Source organism: Cajanus cajan, chromosome 10, assembly GCF_000230855.2.
Source record: "Cajanus cajan strain Asha chromosome 10, NIPB_CcT2T_4, whole genome shotgun sequence".
NCBI classification, from domain to species: Eukaryota; Viridiplantae; Streptophyta; class Magnoliopsida; order Fabales; family Fabaceae; genus Cajanus; species Cajanus cajan.
Genome location: NC_138526.1, coordinates 26945861 through 26960247, shown reverse-complemented (window position 1 = coordinate 26960247; position 14387 = coordinate 26945861). Strand labels below are relative to the sequence as shown.

General features: G+C 33.4%; 1 pseudogene; it reads right to left on the bottom strand.

Moving 5' to 3' along the window:
* Positions 1–9034: 9034 nt before the first annotated feature.
* On the bottom strand, positions 9035–9529 carry LOC145952401 (secreted RxLR effector protein 161 pseudogene; annotated as a pseudogene).
* Between the last annotated feature and the right edge of the window lie 4858 nt (positions 9530–14387).

The following is a 14387-nucleotide window of genomic DNA, read 5'->3' as shown; positions in this document are numbered from 1 at the left end:
GAAACTGGTTGAACCAATTTAAAGACTATTGTTGATGACTATTTGGATTTTCCAAATCCATGTGTGTGCTTGTTATTTCATGGCTGTGACATGTCTTATGTCTACTACTACATGGTTGCTTGTGATGCGTGTCACACATTGATCCATTATTGCTATTATGAACACAAAAAACCATACTTTTGCATAGTATTAAAACCCAACTCAAGTTGGTAGGTTGAATTGGGAGTTGAGCTTACAATCAATCCGAGCTAGGAATTGGATCAAACATGACAGTGACTCGACATTTACATCATTAAATCGGTCAAAATAAGTATAAACTCGTTGAAACTGGTTGGACCAATTTAGAGACCATTATTGGTGATTTTTTGTTTTGAATTTGTGTGCGTGCTTTTTATTCTATGGCTTGAGACATGTCTTGTGTCTACTATTGCATTGTTTCTTGAGATGGTTGTCGCATATTGATCCATTAATTGTCATTATTTTAAACATGGAAAATCATACTTTTTCATAGTTTAAAAACCTGACTTGGATAGAGACTCAGGCTTACAATTGATCAGAAGAAGGAATTGGATCACACATCTTAATGACTCGGCATTTACACCATTAAAGTGGTCACAACAGGTGTAAACTCGTTGAACTAGTCAAACCAATAAGAGATTTTCGTGTGTTTGCTCTTATATGGCTACTTGAGATGTGTGTCAAACATTGATGCTAGTTGTTATTGATTGAAGAATAGGAAAATGTTATAAAAAAAAATACACTAATTAGGGATTGAACCTAGGCCATGTGTCAATTAGATTGCACACATAACCATTGAACCAAATTAATCCTTTATAATGTGTTTGACAAATGTAAAATACAGGCACGCACATATTAATTTATGTAGTCCAATCGATCTATAATTTGATTACTATTTTAGTGTTATACTGTCTATAATTTTTTTAGGGCTTCTTTAAAACATGGTATGAGTTCTATTGAAATGTATAGGTATGACATATATATGATATGAATATTTTTTAAAATATTTAATAGAAATTGGTTCATGAAATTTAATTAGTCAGGCTATCAATCCAATTTCTAACCCAACAGGTTATACCTTGATCAGTTTGATGATCAGTTCAAATTTTAAAATATTGTACTTTTTTTTATTAAAATGTGTTATTCAAAAAAAATTATAACGATAAAACAAATAGACACAAAGTCTAGTTTCATAACCAACAAAGGGTTGAATATGCTAATAAGAGTTAGTCACTCGCAACAAGATAAATCAAAATGTCAATCATCACTAAAAGAAAGATAGCCACAATTAATATCCAACTATATATGTGATGCAATACATTGGCACATCAAACATATATTAAGTAGTCACAATTCATACAAATATAATGGACACAAACTCACTAGGTCTACATGCATGTGACACTAGTAAAAATCACACCACATGTTTGATAGAAGAGCATGGACCAAGGGTCCAACCACTAGAGTTATGGCCAGGAGATTACAAGAAGACTTAACTACTTCAAAGCTTGGTGGTTCCAGGGTACTCTTCACATGGGCCTTACAGTGACCACCCTTTTATTGTATTCATTGTCTTCATTATGTAGTGTAGGAATGATACATTTTGGTCTTGTATTTTGGACCATTTAGATTAGGGTTTTTTGGCCATAGGTTTAGTGAGCCTGTTTTTGGGTTTTATGGGCCTTGGATATTTTGATATCCAATATTGGGTCCATTTTGCTTCTTTTATTATTTTCTATTGATTGTATTTGATTTTTCTATTGTATTTAGGTCTTTAGAGTAGGAAATTTGAAGAAATACTAAAATAGGTAAGTGATGCCAAATCTATGTTTCATTTAGGAGCCATTTGAGTTGAATTTGGGTCATATGTTTTAAGCCATGGGTGGCTGAACATGTGCACCACGAAATTAACTTCAAATTCTTGTTAAATATAATTTAGATGCATCTTGGAGCCTTGATTCATGGACATGCACATGGGGGCTGAAAATTTGAATTCAAATTTTGGGCGCCAATTACATGCCATGTGAATTGGTGCCAAGTGACTTGGATCTGTGACTATTTAAGTAGCATGCCTTCAGTCTTGTATTCACTTTTAACATATATCAGAATTCTAAAATTCATCTTCAACCATTCTCTTCCAAAAGTCACCGAGAGTGCCTTGCTTAGCCTTAGGAATCCTAGAGTTCTAAGCTTAGCCGTGAGCATTCCTTTGTAAGTCTAGCTAGAGTACTTCCTTCTTAGCTTAGATTCACTCAAGCTTGTCTTCAATTCTGGATCATCAATCCAGAATCAAGTCTCAAGGAAGAAGATCGTGTCAATTGGAGAAGGAAAAGGAAGAACATCAATCACTTCACTTGCCTCTTCCATCATTTTTGGTATCTAAAGCATGGTTGCAATCCTTGAGGTCAAGTGATTCTTTTCACCGATTGATTTGCTTTCTTGTGTTCTTGATTGTCACATTTGAGTTTCCTTGTTTGGATCTAAATTTTGGAAAAAATATTTGATAGATCCAAGAGGTGTGATTTCATTTTTGTTCAATCCACGCAATCACCTTGTGTCTAAGACTCTACTTGTGCCAATTTTGAATTTGTTTGAGTCTTCTTCAAATTATTGCTCTTGATTCGGTCATTTGAATATAATTGCATGTGATTTATTTTGAATTTTTGAATCAATTCAAGTTGTCTAGAGTCATGTGTAGTTCTTAAAATGTCAAAAACAAAATCAAGATATGCTTAGTTAACCTAATTTTGCAAATTATTTGTGTGATTTGAATTGTGACCGAGACTTGCTTTCACTTTGGTGCTTTGGTGCTTTTTCTTTTACACCTTTGAGTTCATATCCATTAGTAGATCATTGATGGATTCTTAGAGTTAGCTTTCCATTGTGTTGTTTAATGTTTTCAATCATAAAGTTGCTTCCGAAAATCATATAAAAAGTTCAAAGTTCCTTAACTCAATTTTTGAAATTGATTTTAGTGCATGACCTGAACACCTTTGGATCTGTAAAAACATTCAAAAATAGAGTTAAAAATAGGGGAAAATTTTCAAAGTGGTTTGAATTGAAAAGGAATCAATTCTAGGTCACACTAAAAGCATGCACGAGAATTTGAATTTCAAATTGCTTGATTCATTACAATCTAGAACCTACATGTGTTTGTAGTGGCTGAAAATTCTGGAAAAAGGAAAATATACTTCTCTTTGAATTGTAAAATAAATTTGAAAAATAAATCCAAAAATATATAAAAAAAAATTAAACAAAAGCCAAGAAGGGAAAAAAAACGTTGAAACTAGTTCAATTTGCTCACTACATACTTGGTTCCTTTCGTGTGAGTGCGTAATTCTTCTTTTGATCTTTCTTGTTTTGGTTTTCTTAATTTACTCTAGAGTCATTCTAATACTTTTTCCTATTTGAGTGCTAGCCATTTTTTAAGAGTCTTAATTTTAGTTTTTGTGTCTTTCTTGGCCATCTTTGAGTTTTGTCTATAATTGCTTCATTCCTTTTGGTATAAGCTTCCTAATTCGTTTTTGTTTTTGTGAAGTTTTCAATTCATAAAATTTTAGTGCTGGAAGTTGCTTCAAACTCTTGCAAGAAACACAAACATTGACTTACCAAGATTAGAAAAGGAGGATTACTAATTCTAAGACAAGTGCACTTGAAAAATTTTGACCAAAAACTTGTCCTAGATCTCTAAAATTCCTTCACAAGAGTGATCCTACCCTAATCATTGTGAGGAGCCACTGTTTGCTTTGAATTGTTTTTTCAATTTTTCAGGTTAAGAGGAGGAAGAGAAATTTCCAGCTTAGAAACGGATTTAGAGACCAAAATCTGGTTGCTGGAAAAATCTATCACAAAATCTATCTCTAATTTCGTCGCTAATTCAGTCACCAAATTTGTTTTAGGCTAGTTTAAAATTTCTTGCAATTTTCTTTGATTCAATCCATTTGCAATTGCTTGGACGGAGTATTAAGAAGCTGGTCAGGTATATCTAACTCCTAATGCCTTCTCACGTTAGTTCTTGTGGAAGTGGCTTGAAAATTTCATATGTTCTTCAAGCTTCCACATAGGTATCCGACTAGTTGTTTGAATTTCCTTTCTTATTACCTTGTGTAGTTTTATTTTAAAGTGTTTGAATCTCCTTTGCTAAACGTGTTTGACTAGTGTAGCTTAAAATTTTGATTGCTTTCACATTAGTGTGGTATAAAAATTTTTGAAAAAAAATCATAAGCGTTAAAAATTTTGTGAAAAGAATTTGGAAGTGAGACTAACATAAAGGGATTTAGTAATTTTCACTTGAAGAAGCTTGGTTATTAAGTAGCTCTTTGTAGCTCACCTCCCTTAATAGTGCAATTTTTATACATAGACCTCTAAGTGTTTAGTTTTGCTCCACAAAAACAAAATTCAATTTCTTTTTGCACTGCATATAAAAAATTCTTGAAATTTAACCATGAGTAAATATTCTTTAAGTGGTAGTGACTCAAGCTCTCCAAGAAGAAAAGCTTTTGGCTAAAATAAAACAAAAAAAAGAGAGGTAGTAAAATTTCCTATAGCTTCGTAAGCCTTGATGAGGTAGGTAGCATAAATTTAGATGAATATTATCGACCTACCCCTAGAAGAGTTATTCAAGAACAAAAAGTAAGGGAATCAAGAATTGATCTCCTTTCCTTTCATGGTAAAGAGGATGTGAATGCCTACTTAGATTGGGAAATGAAAGTGGAGAAAATTTTCACTTGTCACCAAGTTGATGAAGAAAGAAAAGTTCTCTTAGCCACCTTAGCTTTTCAAGGACAAGCTATGTATTGGTGGACAGCCCTAGTCAGGGAAAGAAGGCTTCACAATGACCAACCCATACAATATTAGAATGACTTGAGGAGTGTTATGAGAAGAAGACATATTCCTTCTTTTTATAGTAGGGAGCTTATGGATAAGCTCCAAAGACTCCAACAAAAGAATATAACTGTGGAAGAATATAGATAGAACATGGAGCTTTATTTAATGAAGGATGAGATAAGGGAGGAAGAAAGGTTGACCATTGCAAGATTCTTTAGTGGTCTCAATTTTGACATAAGAGATAGAGTTGAGTTACTCTCTTATAGGGACCTTGATGATTTGGTCCAACTTTGTATAAGGGTGGAACAACAATATTTGAGGAAAAATTCTTTCAAAAAGGATAAAAATCAATCTAATTCTTATGTCAAGAAAGACTACAAGAGGAAGAATTTTTTTTTAAAATATAACAATAAAGAATCCTCCAAGAATTTTGCAAAGAAAAAAGAAAAAGAAAAAGGAAAGAACACTTCCATTTCAAGTACTAAAACTAGTGATATCAAATGCTTTAAATATCTTGGAAGGGGCCATATAACTTCTCAATGTCCTAACAAAAAAGTGATGATCTTAAGAGGACAAGACATTTATAGTAGTCATGATGAAACTAGTTTAACTACTTCTTGTCAAAGTGATTCTAGTGATGATGACCATGATATAGAAAATTCTTATCCTTATGATGGTTAATTGCTTATGATTAGGAGGCTTCTAGGAAGTCAACCTAGTGATGCACATATTTCACAAAGAGAGAACATCTTTCATACAAGGTGCAAAGTTTTAGACAGTGCTTGTTCTCTCATTGTCGACAGTGGATCATGTTGCAATTGTTGTAGCACTAGGTTGGTGGAAAAGTTAAACCTAACACCAATTCCCCATCCTAAACCATATCAACTTCATTGGTTTAATGAAGATAGGGACATAATAGTGGATAAACAAGTGAAATTCAAGTTCTCAATAGGTAACTATGAAGATCAAGTGGTTTGTGAGATAGTACCTCTAGAAGCTTGTCATATTTTGTTAGGAAGACCATGGCAATTTCATAAGAAAACCATGCACAATGGTCTTACTACTGAAATTAATTTCACTCACAAAGAAAAGAAATTTGTAATTCATCCTCTATCTCCTTCTAAGGTGATAGAAGATCAATTACAAATAAAATTGAAAAGAGAGGAAGAAAAGAAAATGTTAAAAAAAACATAAAGCTTCAAAGAAGAAAAAGAAAAAAAGTAATTTATACTTCTTTTTTAGAAGCTCTTCAAAAAGTAGACAAGTTTAAGAAAACACTTCTTGTTGAACAACCTTCTTACCTCATTCTTTGTTAAAGTGTGTTGAAATGCCATAATTTATCTCTTGAACCAAGTTCTCTACCTAATGGGGTAAAAGATCTTTTGAAGGAATTTGATTATGTATTCCCTAGTGAGGGTCCAAAGGACCTTCCACCTTTTAAGGGTATAGAACATCAAATTGACTTTGCGCCTAAGGCTAGCCTACCAAATAGGTCAGCCTAAGGATAAATCCCCAAGAAAATAAAAAGATAGAGAATCAAGTTCAAGAGTTACTGGGCAAGGGATGGGTGCAAGAGAGTTTAAGTCCTTGTGTTGTACTTGTATTGTTAGTCCCTAAGAAAGATGAAAAATGGAGAATGTGTTGTGATCGTAAGGCTATCAATAACATAACTATAAAGTACAGGCACCCTATCCCAAGACTTGATGATATGCTTGATGAGTTACATGGTGCTACCATATTTTACAAAATAGATCTTAAAAGTGGATATCACCAAATAAAAATAAAAGAAGGTGATGAGTGGAAGATTGCTTTTAAGACTAAGTTTGGTTTATATGAGTGGTTGGTTGTGCCATTTAGGTTAACAAATGCACCAAGTACATTCATGAGGCTTATGAATCATGTCTTAAGAGAGTGTATTGGGAAATTTGTGGTTGTTTATTTTGATGATATTTTAACATATAGTAGGAGTCAAGATAATCATTTAGGACATCTTAGACAAGTCTTTTTGATCCTTAGGGAAAACCACTTGTTTCCTAATGTAGGTAAATGCACCTTCTTTGTAGATCATGTGGTTTTTGTATGGTTCATTGTTAGCAAAAATGGGGTTCAAGTTGACCCTGAGAAAATCAAAGTCATCCAAGAGTGGCCAAAACCAAGGAATGTTGGTGAAGTTAGAAGTTTTCATGGACTTGCAAGTTTTTATAGACGTTTTGTTCCTAACTTCTCCACCATCACTTCTCCCTTGAATGATCTTGTAAACAAAGATATTCCATTTGAATGGGGTGTTAAACAATACCAAGCATTTCAAACCTTAAAAGATAAACTCACAAATACACCCATACTAGCTCTACTCGATTTTTCAAAATCTTTTGAGCTAAAATGTGATGCATCTGGAATTGAAATAGGTATTGCGTTGTTGCAAGGAGGACATCCAATTGCATACTTTAGTGAAAAACTAAAAGGTGTCTCCCTCAACTACCCCACCCATGACAAGGAGTTATATGCTTTGTTCAGGTCATTTCAAACTTGGGAACATTATCTAGTATCCAAAGAGTTTGTTATACATAGTGGTCATGAATCACTAATGTATTTGAGGGGTCAAGGTAAATTAAATAAGAGGCATGGAAAATGGCTAGAATTTCTTGAACAGTTTCCTTATATTATCAAATTCAAAAAGGCAAAAGCTAATATAGTGTTTGATGCCTTATCAAGGAGACACACTTTGCTTGTGACTCTTGGAACCCAAATTTTGGGATTTGGTAATATTAAGGAAATGTATGAGAAAGATCTAAATTTTTCATCTATTTATTCTTCTTGCAAACAAAAAAGTAGTTAATGGTTTTTACATTATTCAGGGGTATTTATACAAAGAAGGAAAATTATGTATACCCCAAGGATTTAGGCGAAAATTATTAACAAAAGAAAGCCAAGAAGGTGGTCTTATGGGGCATTTTGGGGTTGATAATACTCTAAGTTTGCTTAAAGAAAATTTTTTTGGCCTCATATAAGAAAAGAGGTCCAAAGGCATTGTGTTAGGTGTATAGCTTGTTTACAAGATAAGTCTAAGATAATGCCACATTGAACTTATACACCTTACCTATTGTTGTAAGTTGTTTATTTCATTCAATCGCATATCAATAATTTATACATGTCTTAGGATCTTGAAATCTATGATTCTCACATGCACTTTAATAATAAGAAAGACTTACCTTGTTCCATGATAACAGTAATGAGAATAAGTTCTTCAATCACATTTTTCCAATCTATCTCTTCACATACTTCATATTCTCACATCACTTTCTTTTATGGTAAAATAGTCAGAGTTGTTTCATATGGCAGAGATAGAACCCAAATAGTTCCTCTTATTCAACTAATTTCCATCAAGTTAGTTATCGACGGTTATAAAATTTGAAAATAATAACTTCCCATATTTGCCAATAAGTCTTTTTATTTTATTAAATCACGTTTAAGCTCTTAATTCACATGGGTCACATTATAGTTTTATTTAATATTTTCTAACATTCTCCCACTTGACTCATGTGATGTCATAACACTTCATGATTTAATAATTACATAAATCATAATGCGCATTAAAGACCTTAGATAAATTGACTCCATCATAAATCATAATTAAAGATACAGAAATAATAAGAGTCATGGCGGTTACATGTCATTCAATCAACACATTTCCTTCCATGTACTATTATATTATCATTTTCCTTAATATGACCGTAAAATGAGAAATCATAATGGGTTCAAATATAAAGTCACTTTTTCATTAATAAACACATAATATGTTTTCCACATCATAATTTGCATGCATATACACAAAGTAGAAAACACAAATTTCACAAACTTGTATATTAAAAGAGCTCAGAGTGTCAAATAGGCATTAATAACAACAATAATGTTCAGCATTCACTAGTAGACACAATGCCCATATTCACTACATGACCAGTAAATACTTTGGGCGGTAACTCTTTTGTTAAAGGGTCAGCAATCATAAGATCAATGCTAATATGTTCTATTAACATTATGTTTCTAAACTTCTTCTTTAACAACAAAGTATTTCAATAACACATTTAGAATACTTGTCATATTTAGAAAAGAAGATAGTTGTGGTATTATCGCAATAATTTTTTAGTGGCTTGGCAATGTTGTCAACTACCCCAAGTCCTGAAATAAAATTTCACAACCAATTAGCCTGAACTGTGGCCTCAAAGCATGCCACAAATTCAGCCTCCATGGTGGATGTAGCAATGACTGACTGCTTCTCACTTTTCCATGAAATCACTCCTCTAGCTAAAAGATACACAGAACCAAATGTAGACTTTCTTGTATTTATACAACCAGAAAAATCTAAATTTGTATATCCAATCACCACAAGATGATCAAATTTCTTATAAGTAAGCATCTGATCCTTTGTCCCTTGCAAGTATCTTAAGACTTTCTTTGCAGCTTTCCAATGATCCAATCCTGGATTACTTTGGTATCTACCAAGCATACCAACTGCAAAGCTAATATCTGGCCTTGTACATGTTTGAGCATACATTAAACTCCCAACATCAGATGCATAAGGGATATTTTCCATTTGTTTTTGTTCCAAATCATTCTTTGGACATTGCATAAGACTAAATTTGTCTCCTTTTTGTAGTGGAACGGGAGATGCTGAACATGTATCCATTCTGAATCTCTCTAAAACTTTATTAATATAGGCTTTCTGAGATAAGCCTAACAGTCCTTGTGATCTATCATGGAATTTTTCTATTCCTAAACATAGCATGCCTCACCCATATCTTTCATTTCAAAGTTGTTAGAGAGAAACTTTTTAGTCTCACTTAATAGACCAAAATCATTAGTTGCAAGCAAGATGTCATCAACATATAGAATTAGAAATATAAACTTGCTCCCACTGACCTTTAGATATATACACCGATCAATAGTGTTTTCATTAAATCCAAAGGACATAATAGTATCATTGAACTTAATATACCATTCTCGGGAAGCTTGTTTAAGTCCATATATTGATTTTTAAGTTTACACACCATGTGTTCCTTTCCTTCTTCAATGAACCCCACTGGTTAGTCCATATAAACATTCTCTTCTAAATTCCCATTCAAAAAGGCAGTTTTAACATACATTTGATGTAACTCAAGTTTATAATGAGCTACTAATGCCATGATAATTTTAAAAGAATCTTTCTTTGAAACTGGAGAAAAGGTTTCCTTATAATCAATGCCATCCTTTTGAGTAAAACCTTTGGCAACAAGTCAAGTCTTGCGTCGTTCGATATTGCCATGAGATCCACGCTTAGTCTTAAATGAAGTTAGATGAAAACACATAGAAGGGGGGTTGAATATGTGTGTGTGAACAAAGGAATTTTCAAAACATTTTCGCAAACAGACTCTCTTTCGTCCAGTAAAGTAATATCAGTGAATGCTGAACAAAAACTACCCAGGATTGGTTTAAAAAAATCAATTTGCATTTAGGAGTTTCATCGTCTGCTAAGAGAAAATACTTCATAAATGAAAATTGTTCTTTTAGGATAATCAGTTGAACAAATATAGTTTTCGTCTGAAGATAGTTTTAATAGACGATAAGCTTTAGACAAAATTTTCAGTATATTAAATCAATCAAATAAACGTGTGTCTGAAACATAAAAATAGTACAAGTATTTTTAAACTGGTTCACTCAAACTGAGCTACGTCTAGACTCCTTCAAATGAATGGTTCCACTAGATAATCAATGAAGTACAAGTATTGTTTGTTCAACCTCTTTAGGATCGCAGTGAGTATTATAGACCACCCAGGTCACGACCACTCCTGGTCCCAAGTATTCTCAACCACTCCTGGCTCATAAGCTTCACTCGCAGACGCTAGTATTCTTTACTCAGGCACTTCTGGCTCCCAGTGAGTATTATCAACCAACTCCTGGCCCACTAACTTCACCATTAGAGCTAGTAGTCTTTGATCAGCCACTTCTGGCTATCAATGAGTATTCTCGACCACCTCCTGGCTTGCCAGCTTCACTCACTACCGCTAGTATTCTTTACTCAGCCACTTATGGCTCGCAATGAGTATTCTTTGGCAAACCTCTCCAAGCTTTACAAGTATTCTTTCCCTAGCATCTTCAAGCTTTACATATGATAGCTGAATTAGTTTGGTTTGAGTGTTTGGGTTGCTCTCATAGAGAGGATACATAAGATTATACATTCACTAAGGTATGCGACCTTAGTCTTTACACCAATTGAGTGTTTGGTCTACTCTCACAGAGATGATACGTAAATTGGTACACTCACTAAGCTTTTTGTTCCTGAGATCAACATGCTTGGAACTCCTCAGTCTACAGAGATGAATACACTATGGTACATTTGACTCTAGACGTTTTTTCTCTGGTTTCGTTGCTTCATGGGCTTGATATCACTTTTGTTAAAATTGCAAAGCCAAAAGCCAACCTTTCAAGGTTTGAGATAGTGATATATATATTGTCTTGTAGAATCTTCCCATTGCAAGTGTCCGTTGAAGCAGATATAGTCATTCATGACTAGTTTGATCTCTCATTTAATGCTCAAAATCATTGCATTAAATGTTGCTTCCTGTTTATAGACCTTGCGTGAAGTCTTCTTTGCCTTGTTAACAGTTGTGTCTGAATTTAGCAGAGACCTATGAACCCTGTTGTCCTTTCCGATCATGTAGCTATGGAGTGTTGTCCTTATCTGAAAAAGTAATGTACTTTTTCTAACACATGCATGTTCTTGCTTTTACTGCCTTTCTTTTTTTTTTTCTTTCATCACGCTATCACGTTGAGAGCATTTAAGTGATTGTAGATGATGCCTTGATTTCTCTTTTGAGACTTGATTCTTTAGGTGTTTGCGTGGAAATCTCCATCTGCTTCTATTAGTCCTATGCATCTCAATCTGTGATTTTTGTTTGAGCATTTGACTTTAATGCTTTGACTTTCTTTTGCTTTGGTCAGTGTTACAAGAGGACAGACTTTGTTCTTTGTCTGGTTTGTCTTTCAGTTTATGTTATCCTTCATCTTATATGTTGTTGATATTCTTCTGTTCTTTGACTTATGTTTCGTCTAATTTCTTATGTTTCACTGGAGGTTGTCCTTGACACACCTTCATCTGATATTGGATTCATAGTTGTCTGGTACACATATTGTACTCTATCTATTTAATTTGCTTGATTTGCCTGATTCTCATGATTTGCCTTACCTTGACTGTTCTTTTCTCAGAGTTAGCCATCTGGTTTCATCTGATGTTTAGCAGATCTTTGTCTTGTTCCAAGTTTAGCCCTGTTTTGGCCTTTTATCTAATGCTTCAGGATTTCGACTCGTAATAGACCTCGTCTAATGTTTGTTGAATGTTCTTCTGTTTTAGATCTAATCTTGTTGCTTGACCAACCATCTTTTGATTTTCTTGTTTAGTTCGTCCAAGCTTTATAGATCTTGTATTTAATGCATTTGATCTTGTATTAAATGTTTGTTCATAGAATTTACGTTACACGAAGTCTTTTGTACCATTTGTTTACTTCTATGTCTGGCTTCAATCATGACCAAGACATCTCTATACATTCCTGGCATTGTAGCTATAGAGGCATTGTCTTTTACTGATTGGTAGGTGTACTTGTTCTGACACATGCAGCTTGATTTGTGGATAACCATTGGTCCATTTGTCTATTCTCTCATCTCTTATTTTTGATGACTTCATGTGTTCTTCTGAGAGTGTGGATGATAAGTAATGCTTCTTGTTGTGATTTAGTAGACTTTAGACATAATTCAACATTCTTCATTTTTATTTGTATATTTGAGTCTCCGTCCAAAAGATAGATTTTGACTTTTTCTTTCGTCTGGTCAATTGTATAGACTTTTGACTCCATCTAGGATGCTTATATTTGTCCATCATTATATTTTTCTTTTTGTGTTGGACCTGATTTCGTTTGATCTCTTTATCTGATGTCTTGTAACTTTTACCCTTTATCATGGTTGCTCGTGCTCTGTTCTTTATTTTGTGTTGTGTTTGTGTTGGGACGGAGGCATTGTATTTGTTGTACTGTAAGGTTTGTAGTTTGTGGATAGCTTTGTCTGGTGTATTTCCCTCTTTTGATCAACCTTCATCACCTTCATTTATCGCTTAGTTTATTTTGTCTTGGTTTTGGTGTTGAGGGTGGTACATGCATATTCTCTATTCTTGAACTTGCCTGTACTTATGTTTTTATCTGAAACAATAACACATTTGTTAAAGATAACAATATGCATTATATTTGTCTCATTCAAAACCTTACTGGGAATTGCTTCGTTTGACTTAACAATCTCCCCCTTTTTCATGAAGACAAATATAATTGATCAAATAGTTTCAGATAGACTAAATTAGAGGTATTCATATGTCACAGCAAGCTCATATGTTGTTGTTGATTCATTTGCACCTCTCCCCCTTAGTCTGTGCTCTCCCCCTTACTAGATTCCCCCTTACTAGATTATCTCCTCCTTAGTCTGTGCTCTCCCCCTTACTAGATTGTCTCTTACGATGCTTTGATTTATGTAACATATTTGATTAATTCTTTTTTATTTCTTCCCCTTTTATAATCATCAAAAAGGAATAGATACCAAGGTTTATATCAGAGCAGAGCGAGAATCTTTAAGAAAATCATTACTCCAGGATAAGTAATACAACAATCGAGATTCCATGCAAGAATATTCATCACAATATCGATCATAGCATAGGTATTAAACCATTAATCAGAGCATTCTAGTTATTAAGACAATAACTTTGAATAATACGTGTATACTTATGTTTAATTAGAATGAGTTGAACTACAAGTGTTCATAAAAAAATGTGTATTCATAGAAAAAGAATCTATTCAATCACGTAGATACAGAATGCATCTAATCATCCTTTCCCTTTGTAGTCATCAAGATAGATGAGTTTCTGAGGGTAATTAGACACCAGAAAAATTAATATAGTAAGCAAGATGCTTAGGGAGTCAGAGAAATTTTAGTCATAAGCAGATCAATTCATACATCACATAATAAGTTTTGGAAAATAAAAATTCATTGTTCTGAATCAAAAGTATGTACAACATGAATAGTCTATATAATTAAAAGAAACTCTTTTTCTCTATTATGATTATCCTTGTTTTTCTATCTTTCCTACTGTGATCATTCAGACTGAATGGATAAGTTTCAAGAAGCAGTCTGATACTAGAAGAGTTATCATATCCAACAAGAAAAGAACATAGCATTGAGCAAATTATTCCATATGTCAACCAATAATTCTAGATAGGAAAATGTATATATATTATTGACTTGATTTAGAAATATGTACACCATGAAGAATTTACATAGTTAAAAAAGTTCTTGTAACATGTTTATCCCTATTATTCTAACTTCCCGAAGGTGCTCATAAAGACGGAAGTAGATTTTTGGAAGTTTGCGACGTCATCAAGTTGAATAGACGATCAACTTCCTGTCTTAGTATGCTCTGAACTTGTTGTATGTCTCAACAAAATCATATTACTCATCAGGTTCAAACGCAAAAG